General features: G+C 39.9%; 1 long non-coding RNA gene across 1 annotated transcript in view; it reads right to left on the reverse strand.

Moving 5' to 3' along the window:
- Positions 1-13682, reverse strand: part of LOC114920325 (uncharacterized) — a 99892-nt gene that overhangs the window by 23004 nt on the left and 63206 nt on the right. The gene's annotated exons all lie outside the window — the stretch shown is intronic.

The following is a 13682-nucleotide window of genomic DNA, read 5'->3' on the forward strand; positions in this document are numbered from 1 at the left end:
GCCCTTGTTTTCTTGCTGTGAATTTCAGATACGTGTTTGAATCTCTTATACACTTGTATACCGTAAAATGTGTTTTTCATAAAAGACACACCTTCTCAAAGACTGAAAGTGAAAGTCTGCAAATTGTATTTCTTGTGCACGTCCAGGAGCTGACGGAAGTAACCCCTGTGGAGCAGGCAAAAGAAGTGGATTTACTTCTAATAACTGGGGGTTGTAGATAGACTGGGGACAAAATCATGGTAAAGTCTATTTTGCATAATATGTGATATTTAAGTTAAAGACTAGACACCTGTATTTACATACATGTGTATCACATTGTGTTTTTTTATCCTAAAGCATTGTTTAATTTAATCATAATAATAATGCTTTCAATCCAAGTGCTGTACTAAAATGCAGTTTTAAAGAGCCATTGAAGAGAAGCCAACATCGGGGTAATGTCTTCATATCTGCAGGATCCAGTCAGAACACGTCCTCACCTCTCCTCATGCAAAGAACAAATGTCTCCTGGCTTTATAGACGACCCCATTAACAAAATGGCCGCCACTGGGTGCAGCACAACTCAAATAGTGGGTTTACATTTTTCTCTTAAAGCAAATAAATCTAACTTATCCTCAGATCATTTACTCAACTAAATTAGATTTAAATATTGAAATGACATTCTACCAGTAACTTAAACATGAAAGAAGAGATTAGAAAGAAAACATTTCTAAGAAATAAAACCCCTTCAGATGGTCTGCCCCAGTGATATCAGCGATGACGTCATCAATCTGATAAATACTCAGGAAGTGCTGTGCTAGCCCCTTTTAGCTGCATGGGACCACATGGGGAACTGAACAAACAGAGGTAAGTATGGATCAGAGACAAACAATGATATTTTGTACTTCCAGAAACATAATAAAAATGACTGAACTAAATCAAGACTGTGTGTTTGCTTTAAGTTGATTTATACTTTTGATGTGAATTGACGGTTGGGAACTGGAGGGTCGCCGGGTTCAAGTCCCAGTGCGGACCAAATATGGAAGTTGGTCTGGTAACTGGAGAGGTGCCAGATCACTTCCCGAGCACTGCTGAGGTGCCATTGAGCAAGGCACTAAACCCCCTCCCCACCATCAGCTCAGGAGCGCCCGCTGTGGGCAGCTCCGTCACCCTGACATCCCTCCATTAGTGCATGTCCATATGATCCTGTTTGTGCATGTGTGTGTTGCATGACTACAGAGTGTAATAACAGAAATTTCCCCTTGCGGGATCAGTAAAGTTAATCTTAATCTTACACTTCATGCTAACACAAACAAACCCTGGACAGTAAGTGCTGCAATGTTACACAAGCAAAAAATAAGTTAAAGCTAAATGCACAACTGTAATTAATAATGTGATTTGATAACAAATTATTTAAGTAACAAGTGATGAATAAGAGAAGAGCTTCTCACCCACTTTGTCACAATGATAAGTTTTCTATGCGCTGATTCAGCTGACTGTAAACTCCCCTCAGTGTTACCATAGAGCTAATAATGCATCAAATTCAGCTGAGATTTACAAGACTAACATGATTAGCTGCTTATGTGTATGGAAATATTTGTAAACTTGAAGAATACAATATAGATAGTTTGAGTAGATTAGACTCACAGTTCACAACAAATCAAACATACTCGTGTCATGTTTTTGTTTTGTTCTTTTTGGATAATACATTTCAGACCCAGCACACCCTCCTAGTGTTTCATCATTAATATACATCACACCAACTTGGCTCTGCTGGCTAAAAGTGTTTCTCAGAGTATTGCAAACATTTTACAGCTATATCTATTTATTCTGTCTTTTGTAAGTCTACAGACACTGAGGACGGCTTAACAAAGGACACAAACGTTGTCATCCTCCTGGTGATAGAAGATGAGTCCTGGAGGATCAAATCATTCAGCATGGCATGAAGGACTATTTGCATATGGTAGCTATGCTTATGGGTCTGCTGCATGCAATTAACATTGACTAACAAAAGGAAGTGCAGTGTACATTTAAAGTCATAAATGAATATTGGTGGTGACCACCGCTCCTTCAAGGGTCCATGGACTGAGAAAAAGACTTCTTCATAAAGCTGTGTAGGCACTACACTGAGGTCGAGAGTTTTCTGAAAGATGCCAAGAAATATTTGGACGTTGTCTCAGATCTTTTCTAGTGTTTGTTTTACCATAGTAAGATCACCTCATTAAATGTGTAAGTTATTGATTTAATAAGTTTATTACATCTGAGAATGCTGAGAAAAGTGACGATGAATGGTAAACTGTTTTTTGCACATTCTTGGATGGAAATGGTTTTAACCAACAAGCCAGCACAGTATTTGAAGTCAAAACATTTGTGAATGTTTAGATGTGCTATTTGATCTGATCTGCTATTAAAGGAAGAACTGAAGTTGGTTGGTTTCTATGATAAAATGAATAACCTGTAGACATGATACCTTTTTTAATTGTTATTTGAAAGGAAGTTGAAAGTTTCCACAAAATCACTAAAAATATAAACTAAACTGATTGAAGACTAAAATAGAAATATATATTCAATTTAAATTGATGAATTCATTTAACTCAATATTTTAGGTGGATTCAACTTTTGATAAAGTATTTTTGATTTCAAGTCAAAAGAAATTGAAAAACCATTTTGACTTAACTAGATAATTTCACAGGAATTGAATTGTGATCAAAAGTTGTGTTAACTTAAAGATTTAAGTACAACTGACTTGATGTCAGTTTTTACAGTGTATAGCTTTTGAATTTAATGAAATCAAGTAAAAGAAGGCTAAATAAATGTATTTTAGCGGTTGTATTATTTGTATAGTAAAAAGGAATTACAATATTCCAATAATCTGCAGAGGTTAAAGTTTTAGAGTTGCCACTCTATGCTCAATGCAGAAACAAACCGAGATAGCAGCTGTGAGCCAGAGAGAGATTAAAAGTTGGGTAAACAATGAGACACAAGATGACAAAGAAGATAACGAAATCCTTGGTATGAAGCTTCTCCTGTCTGAGTCAGTGTCAGGCTGCGTCTGCACACCGCTGATGTAAAATCCTGTTTGATAAAATGCCAGCACCCCACTAATCCAAGCCCTTTGGCAATGAGGGTCAGTGGAATCAAACTGGTGTGAAAAGAGAAATAAAAGCAGCTTTTCTTCAGCAAAGTCAATAACCTGAAACTTCACGACCTCTTAGCTCGCTGATATCCTGGAAAGAGAGCCTTTCATTAATTGTCAGAATATTACTTATTCAAAGCTGAGCGAAACCTTTTGTTCAGGTGGTATTAACAGCTCCAGGTAAGTCTAACAGAGCCTTAGAAAGAAAGTTTTACTCTGATGGAAGCTGCCATGAGTCACTGTCCACCAGAGATATTGATCTAGCTAAGTCTCAGATCTTAAAACAGCAGATAGGTTTTCAGATTTTGTTTTTTTTTGGGGGGGGGGGGCATTATATTCTCACTTACCGTCTAGAAAGACATTAAACGGCAACTAAACGGACACTCCATTAAATGCCAATTCAATTCTATAATTAATATAGTTTGCCTTCATATCAATGCTGTGTAGTTCGACAGAATCGCAACTTCTTATTTTATTCACAGAATAAAGGTGTATCAAACTAAAGTGATACTTGTGATGGTTTTTTTTGTGGTTTTTGAAAGTGGAATGAGGATCATGTGGGTCCTGAGAAATTATTGGAAACATAATGTGTCCCATGACTATATTGCTAATTGACATTTTTGAGCCAAGAGCTTTAAGTTAAACTGCTCAGGAATCCCTTACAGGGAAGTGTCTCATCCTTCAGATCAATAGTCATTTCTCGGAGCTGATGTCCCCTCAGATCAGTCAACATAATGTCCTGTTTGTCCCAGAAACACACACCGAGAGACGAGTCAGTGTGTGATAGAAAGTCTGTGTGTTTGTGTGTGAGAAAGAGAGAGAGTGATAAGATGGGCTGTTTGTCCTCTATGGGGTCATAAAGTTAACAGCCATAACCAACATCATAAAGACTGATCACAGGCAGTCGTCCTCACCCTGAGGCTCACACAAGCAAACGTAAAAACAGACATATCTGCCTCATACACTGCAGATCAATCCATCACTGTGGAGCCACGTTGAACTGCATGGAGTTTCCCTCTAATAGTGTGCTCCTCTGGCAGACATGAAAATTAAAGCTGTTTGTTTTGGGGGGGAAATAATATAAATGGCCTTTTAAACTTTCCTCTGTGAGGCTGATCTGGGGTCCATTAAGGACAGGTCAGGATTTATCAACACAATAAAAATGAGTCTTACAATTGATTAAACTATCATCTTTTGTGAAAAATATGTTTCTCCTGTTTTACATGAAAAAAGGAAATAAGGTAAATAAGCAACTGAGCTTGAACTGCAATACAATAGCCATGAGGGGCATGATTAAGCAGCAACCTCGGGTATTGAAAATTGAAACTAATGCGGAAGTGCAAAAACAGCAGTTTTGTCGAGGGGTCCACATTGAGGCTGTCTGCAGAGGCCCCTGAAGTCACATACACACCCATTCAAAAGTGTCTGTTTTTACAGCAGAAATAAATATGTTCACAGCCTGGTTCAAATAACGAACCATATAGACTATAATTGTATAAAAGAGTTGATCGATGATCTTTCAAATATATGTGGGGAACCTGATGTGTAGGCTGCACAGTGGGGCGGTGGTTGGGGCTGTCGCCTCACAGCAAGGAGGATTCTGGTTGGATCCCTGTGAGACAGGAGCCTCTCTGTGTAGAGTCTGCATGTTCTTCCTGTGCATGTGTTGGTTCTCTGGCTTCCTCCCATGGTACAAAGACATACTGTTAGGTTATTTGGTGACTCTATATTACCTGTAGGTGTGACTGTGGCTGGTTGTCTGTCTCTTTATGTCAGACCTGTAATTGACTGGTGAACAGTCCAGTGCAGGGATGGGCAACTTTGGTCACGGCAAGGGCCACATTCAATTAATTCTCCCTGCCAAAGGGCCAAATTGTAGTATACAAAAACGATCAATTATGAATCAATTATGTCTCAAATGTAACTCAACATATGCTAGTGATCAAATATTATTATGGATGTATTTCTGGTTTTCATGATTTCATGGCAGATTCTGTCACATTTTCTTCATGTTTCCAATTCATTGATATGTAAAAATTGACCTGAGGGCCACATTGAGGGTTGATGGGGGCTGCATGTGGCCCCTGGGCCGCCAGTTGCCCACCCCTGGTCCAGGGTGTACCCCGCCTCTCGCCCAGTGGCAGCTGGGATTAGCTACAGCCCCCCGCAACACAGAACAGGAAAAGCAGTATAGATAATGGATGGAAAAAAGAAGCTGTCAGTTTCCATTGCAGGATCCAGCATATTGGATGGTAAATGATACTAGGAACTAAAATGAAATTGCATATAAATTTAGAAGATTTTCACATTTATGCTCCATTAGTTTACATTAGTGCTCAAGCATGATGATGTCTTCTTCTATTTCTATATCATTCAGACTTAGCATTATAAACTTTGTGGCAGAGCTCAAGGTGGAACTTAACCTCCTAACAACTCGACCCCACACAGACAGTGGTTCCATACAGCAGCAAATAATTGAAGGCAGAATCCACCTGCAACATGTCACTGAAACACAGACAAAGCAAATAACAACAAGTCCTTTCCTCTTGCGTTTGCTGTCACTGTTGCCTCATTACAACGACCGGCTGCCATCGACTCTGCAGGGTTATTCTGTTTTTTTTCGTTTTTTAACAGGTAAACAATGTAACTGGAGGCCATGTAAGGTGCTTTAGATAGAAAGTGTCCACCAAATGGCAGATGTGTAGGTGGTGACCTGTCCTGTTTATGTCTTGCAGAAACAAATTTGTCAAGAGTAAAAGACAGAGGAAGGGGAAGTTCTTTCTTTCCCTGTTTTCTTATTTGTTTCTTACAGCCACCTTGAAACATCAAGCTGAGCAACCTCCAAAGTAGGGGAAGAGCATGCGGGGTGTTCATGCAAAGAAAAGCTCCTCTCCATCAGTCTGCACATTTGTGTTTTCCTGAGGTGACGAGCAGAATGGCAGAGAGAGATTGACACGCAGACGCTCAGACAGAGAGGGAGTGATTGGTGTGAAAGCCTCTTAAAGGATTCTGGGAGAATGAGATGCAGATGACAACTGAGAGATGAAAACTCTGAAGGCTGACAACAATACACAGAGACACACGCAAAAGAAAACCCCACACATATAATTCATCTCTCTCACCTTCACGCTGACTTTAACTTCAGCAGCTAATGAAGGTGGAAGGTGTGTCTCTGTATTTGTTGATCAACATGTACACAGTGTGAGTGTGTTTCACTGCATGTGTGTGCTTTGTGTTTTTAATTTATAAGAAACAGATTCTTTCCCCGTTATCGTAGCAGTTTCTACCCTTCAGTAGCCACAGTAACAACTCAGAGAGGACAGATCTGCTGTGTGAGAGACACGACACACCTTGGAGGTTATGAGTGTGGATTTGCTTGAGTGAGGGATCATTTAATTCCGAAACCATTCTCTCAAAGCATCTTGCTCATCTCTCTGAGAATAAGATAAACCATACATCAATACTTATGGTTCCCCACAGTCTGCTTGACTTTCTGGACTAACTTTCATTCATACTAAGCCTATAGTTGGTCTCGGTTGTTTCACCCTCACTTAGAGGTCCAGTAGATCGTGATAGCAGTAGTACTGCAGCTGTCCTCACTGCAGACACTTCCAACTGGACCTATTCTCTGAGGTGTTAGGCTTATACTGGATTTCTGCCTACTTATTGTGATTTAGTAATTCTTTGCCACCTTTCATTTAATTCTACTCTTTTATTGTAAGCATAGACTGTATGAAAAATGGACACAGTCTCAGTGATGTCACCCAGTGTTTTCTGAAGAAGTGGTTTGAAGCCTATCAATGGCTGTTGCCATTTTGGTAAATGGTAAATAGACTTGAGCTTGTATATTGCTTTTCTAGTCTTGTGACTACTCAAAGCGCTTTTACATGGCAGGTCCCATCTACCATCATAAGTAACTAATCCCACTCATACACATTCACAGACCGCCAATGAAGCAGCAGGAGCAACTTGGGGTTAAGTGTCATTGTGAATGTGGCTGCAGGAGCTGGGGATTGAAACCCCAAATCTTCCGGTTTGGAGACAACCCTCTCTACCAACTGAGCCACAGCCTCCCCCATTTTGGAAATGCTATCCCAAACATAACTTTTGATTAGTCTAGAGACAAAAAGAGGTAGCGCTGAGGCAGGTCTTAAGTCTCCATGAAACAGCTACAAGTCAGCATGTCAGTCAATTAAAAAATGGCCCTCTTATTATGCACATTTATGTTTGACTGTTGTGCTTGAAAAATAAAAACCCTCACATTTTTTTTTTGTGTGTACCACTACAGAAATGAGTTCTTGATACCAGTTTTGAAACATTTTAATTTTCGCTGTAATAATGGCTTTTTAATTTGGACCACGTATCCCTGACCTACAAGGTTTTTCCTTGTACTCCAACCCGTGTTTTTCAAAACGGCTAATTATCTTTTGGGTTAAAGCAGCAGCATCTAAATGATCTGCCTCCTTGAACTCTCATGAACTACACCGCTATGGTAATATCTGTGAACAAAAGAGATTTGCTTTAGTTTCATCAACAATAACAGAAAACTGTGTGCTCTTTTTAACTTGTAGAATTATTTCGTCATTCCTGCCAAACATGACAGCATTTCATTCTGAATGGTTTTACTGGTGTTGGTTGCATTTTTAGCGTGCTCTTCAAGTCTTTTTCTAAATCTCAGGGTCATGGTTGCCAAGCATATTTAACATAGCCAAACACCTTCATTGTCTGAGCCATTGGAACCGCCATTTTCCCCACTTGGCAATATTTTCTGTGGCAGCTAAGATCAGAATCTCAGCTCGTGCTTTTATGTAATTTTGATTTTCAATCACCTGCTTTCTATTTTGCTCATCTATTTTTGCTAACGTTGAGGTATTTTTGCCGCTCATTTTTTTGTACTCTGTCCATGCGCACATCGCATTAACATGGTTTTCTGATTTGGCATGTGAACAGAAACCACTTTCATTAAATGTGGCCTGTGATAACCCTCTTTGTAGGAAAAACACTCTTGGGGGCATCTGGAAGGGAGAAATGTCAACAGCGGAAACAGTAAGCGAGTAATCCAGCCATGGAAGGGACTTGTACCAATTGTTTCGAAAGCTTCTTCTAGCTCCTCCTCCTTTTAGTCAATGTAAAACAATACGATGTACAATGCAGTTACATACCATGTGGACCAACTGGACTTGACTTAAATCATAATCATAGAATGTTCTTCCCTTTGATCAATCATTTCTTTACTTGTCCAAAACGGCCGTGTGGGGGTGCCCTAAAACCACCTACCTTCTCCGGTCCAATCAAATTCAGACCATTCAGGATCAGAACCTAAACTCAAAAGGAGGACATACTGACTGCTGCTTTGTTGTCAGAGAAACCAGTTCTTCAACGTAACATGTCTCCTTGATGTCTGATGATAAAGTATGGTCATTATTTAATTGAGTAGATATCTTAAAATTCAGCTTCTTTGAATATCAAAATATTTTCTATTCAAAAGGTTTAGATAAAAAGTTTACCTGGAGATGTGCCCAACTCCACCAAAAGTTCATTTATGGTGTTTGTGCACCGGAGGCTTCAATCCTCTACACTTTTGTATGTTACACACTGGACAGGGATTGGCTTCTAAACCATTTGTGATCTCCCAAATGGTTTGGATGCTTTTAGTGCAGATAAATGTAAAAAAAAAAAAAAAAAGAATAATGCTTCCAGCATCAAACTGTGTGCAGACATCATTCTGCACAGTGAAGCTGAAACATGAGAGTGAAGTAACAATGAACTAAACACGGTTTATGGATGAAGTGTGAATTGCAACTATCACACCTCAACGGGTCAGCTTTTACCCTGTGCATTCATTTGTTACAACATCTACATCATAGAAAGTCATGCTGCACAGGTTGCTAGTGGTCAAACAAAAAAATCCCATGGATTACTTCTGATAGTAACACTACAAGAAGATACTTTATTGTTCCCATGAGGAAAATTTCAATATTACACTCATGTTATTGAGACGTAATAGGTCCTTAGCTAGTTGGTGGGAGTGGTTTGCATAAGGGTTCAAGAAAAAGGTACAACTCAAAACAAGCTTCTTTCACAGAACAAACAGAATAGAAGGCAATCTAATCTTAAATAAAAGTCAAAACTAACAGGCAACATACAGCGAGAACAGTAAGGCTTCGTTCAAAAACACACTCTTTCTTCAAAAGGAGTAAGCTGAAGTTTTGCTCAACTTCAAGACACATGCATGGAGTGTGTGGGTATAGTGGAGTACACCGGAGAGAAAACACAAATACACATACACAACACGTATCAAGCTCCCAGAACAATTTTCCAGGCTTAGTCTGCACCGGGACTTGATCCGGGGACCTTCTGATTCCCAACCAGAGTCCCTACAGACTGAGCTTCTGCCGCCCCAACTGGGCAGGATGATCTAAAAATTAATTATGTAAAAAATAACACAAACTTAAATAGTATACAACAATATGAAATTTTACAAAACCAGATTGCATGCTCTAAGAGGTTTTAACGATTGGTTGGTATTGTTATATTACATGTGTTAGACAGATTCATGGAGCTCTCGGAGCAGAGTGTGTGTTATGGCTTTGTGTTTTTGATTTGACAGAGTAATGCCTCCGAGAAGATGTTCTGTCATCTTTTATTCTCTTCATACATGTATATATAGTCATTTGGTCTCTGATAGTTTTAAATGTGTTTTTTTTAATCCAGTGTATTTACAGTACAGGATAACAGAGCTAAACTAGATAGAAGATGACTGGCACTGAACGAACCATCGTGTGTGCATTTCGTTGGCAGCTGAAGCAATATAATAAGATTATGATGCTAAATTTGACAGAGTCAGCGGATTATAGGACTGACTCCAAATACAGTAATAAAACACGAATCGGACCTTCAAGGCTTCTGCAGCGTTTGGACAAAATGCCTGGAGCTTAAAAAGAAATGAGTGTAGGATGAAGGGGGATAAAGTGAGGGGAGAGGGGGAGCACATTTTAGCTATCAGCCCACAACTAAAAAGTCCTCTCTCTTCATGTGGGCTATTTTTAACTTCCTCCTTAATCCCTCATCCTTTGATGAGTTGAGGATGGAGTGAAGATTTCTGTTGCTCCTTTTTTGTACGTGGCAGATGAAGAAAAACCAGTTGTTAGGAAAGTCCAACCTCATTAGCACGGAAGTTAGTCATAGCCTTTGTGTGTGTGTAAACACAGACACACACACAAAGGTACGGTGCATTATCAAACTCAGTCTTGGTGCTTTCACACTCACACAAAACTGAAGTTTTGTCAGTGAGCTGCATGTTTGAATGCAAAAAACGAAATTGTTACCGCCACATTTTTTCTGCCAAACATCCTGATTTGACCGGCACTAATATGTCCCAGTTTTAACAGATGGCAATACCAAAACTATATACCAGGTTCTATCACTGAATTGTCTGCATGTGTCATTCAATGTTGTTGCCAAGGCTGTTGCTGTTTTAACCAATAGAAAAACATAATTAATGCACCTCGACAGTTCAATACTGATTTGTTTGTTCATGTGTCAACAGAGGTTGCATTAAGCTTGTGTCTATCTGTCACAGAGGCTAATCAAGGGCTTTACAGAGCAAGTGAGGATATGTTTGATTTCATATATAGAAAAACGTACACTGACAAACCCCTCTAAACCACATTTTACATTATGAATATGTAGCATGTGTAGCAAATAACTTCTCTTTCTTAAGAGGGAGTCTCAAGGAAAGTAGTACAGTCACTTCTTTAATCTGCGAAGAGCAATTCAGTAATCTGTAGTCTGCTTCCTGTGAGTTTAGAGATGTAATTGGCCAACAATGACAGAAGGATGATTACTAGCTTTACTTCATGTTAAAGATTTAACTTGCAGAAAATACATTTAACAGTATTATTATGTAGGGAGAGTCAAACGGGGGTGGGGGGGGTGGGGACTGAAGGTCTTGGAGCAGCTGCAGGGTAGGCGTGCAATCTAACAGACTTAGAGAACTAAAAGCAATAACATAAAAGGATTTGTGCCTGCTTAGATCTATGCTAGCCGATCTACAGTATGCTCTGATTAAAGTCAACTGAGCAGAGCAGGCAAAGCTTGGATGGACTGCTGCATGCAGAGCTCTCTGCATGTTGCTTTAGAATCTTAGTCAACGCGCCAGAAGGAATCTTTTGATTGTAATTGTAAAGTTGGTTGAGTTGATTAAAAGAAGGCATGCGTCCATTCTAGAGCAGTTTCCTGTTTGAATGGTTTCTCACATGAAACTCTGACGCCTCAGATCCATTTGCTTTGTATTTACACTTGTAGCTTCATTCATTGTTATTAGGCTTTGACCGCGAGTCTCCACAGAGGGAAGGTTAGCTTTTTTTTAATGACATCAAACAGATGCACATCAGATGGATCCGAATTTCTAATGTGATCAGTGCAGGCACTAAAGAGCTGCTTTTACAGATCTCCTGCAGGCTGCAGTGTTTCACAATCAAAACAGTCCTAACCCTAAAGCAAAGGAACAGTTCTTTTCCCTGTATAAACAGTCTAACCTCAACATGACTCAACTTTTCAGCATTTCAGGAAGGAAGGACTCGTTTATATCACAAACAGGTCCCCACCAACAGAAGAAATTTCAGTTGTCTAGACCTCTTTTGTTGCTGAGACAAACTGGTACAAAACTAAGTTAGTTTTGCTCATAATATGACTAATAATGTTTCAGATTGGAGGTTGGTAAGAAATGTGGGCTCTGTCATCACTGTTAGAGTAAGCAGAAATGGAAGTGAGACCTAAAGTGTGAATGTGAGTGTGACTGGGTTGATGGTCTCTATACGTCAGCCCTGGGACTGACCATTCAGCAGTTCAGAGTGAACCCCCTCTTCTCATCCAATGACAGCTGTAATCATCTCCAGACTCTACAACCCCAAACAGGGTAAGCAGTAGAGATAATTGATCGTTGGATTGTTTTTAGTCAGACAACTGTTTGGTTATAGTCCTTTGCCTTTTACATCCAACAATAAAGGTCTAAATCTTATTAGGTGCGGTAATGTGCAAGCCTCTGTTGGTTAGTTACTATCATATTAGAAAATATGTTCATCCTGATTCCAGGTTTGACTCAAATAGCTACAAAAATAAAAAGGGCGGAAAATAAAAGGAGGGGAACTCAGAGTTTGTGATCATGTTAGTGAAAGACAAAGAAACTTACATGACATTTGTTTTAAAGTAACACTTTGCCAGGAGACAGATATGCTACAAGTGAAATCCCTATCAACATCAATACCATTCTTTCATATCCAAGAGGGGTTTTTTTTAATGACGTCTGCATCCGTCTCACACTCAGTTGTATTTTCTATGACCTCAGAGTTCAGACTCCAGAAGAAAAGCATTAATGCCCTAAATAATGGCTTCGACTGACATGTTTGAACGTGCATTAATACAAACACAGAACTGTTGAATTAAAATGGAGTGTGCAATCCATCTGAGCATTGTGATTCAAAAGGCAGACAGGCAAGCTTCCCACTAATTGAGATATCATGGTTTTGCCCTGCTTGCCTTAAAGAGCCCATATTCTGCCCTTTTTGGGGTTTGTATATTAATCTATGTACCTACTAAAGTATGTTCACAATAGCTATATTTCTAAAAAAGTGTCTGTTTTCATGTACTGCCGCTCCATGCACCGGCTCGCTTCTGACTCTCTCTCTAAGGCTCTGAAGTGCCCACGTTCAGAGTCCCCATGTGTGCCAAGTCTGATCTGATCGGTCGGCTCTGCCGTAATTGGTCAGTCGCTCAGCATGGTTCTCGGAAATGTCCCGCCTCTTTTACCATATTGGGAATGCAGCCACTGGCTCCGTCTGAGGACAGCAAAAACATTAGCACCTTAGCACTACTGTGCTACTGCAGACTACCGCAGACTACAGCATATCGTGGGCGTGCTGCAGAAGTTAACGGGCGTGCAACATCATCTGCAGGGCTTGCCACAACGAGCCAATGGGCTTAGATCAGTGATCTCACACTGACAATGACGTCGGACTGACACATTTTTATCGAGGGGGGCTAGAACTGAGCATTACATGCAGCTAATGCTACAGCTAACAGGAGGAGGTAGAAGAAGCCGCGTTTCCACAGACTTTGAATTTCTGCACATAGATGTGCCTAAACATGCACAGTACACTTGAAAACACACTAAAGTGCATATATAACCAGAAAAAGCATCATATGGGACCTTTAATTAAATTCCAGTGTCAGTCACCTGTGACCACCGTGCTCAGGAGGTGATAAATTAATCACCAGAGGTGAAAAGAAGGGAAAAAAAACTGAAGTGATTGTAAACTTAAAGTGACTGCTTTTTCTAAAAGAAGGGAGGTGTACAATTTGATAATAAACACCTGAATTCAAATCCAATAAACTTTTGCTGCCTCTTCTTGTGGTCACTTAGCCTGCAGCTTCCTCAGGTTAGCGCAGCGTTGACAAAGGTGTGTTAAACACCAATCATCGCAATATGAACGGAAATGGGGTAGTGGGACGAAATTGCAGACCCCGTGTATCTTCAAGTTATCCCCAGAGGGATCTGTGAGATGAGGAG

The sequence above is a fragment of the Labrus bergylta genome, chromosome 9 (genome assembly GCF_963930695.1).
Source record: "Labrus bergylta chromosome 9, fLabBer1.1, whole genome shotgun sequence".
NCBI lineage: Eukaryota > Metazoa > Chordata > Actinopteri > Labriformes > Labridae > Labrus > Labrus bergylta.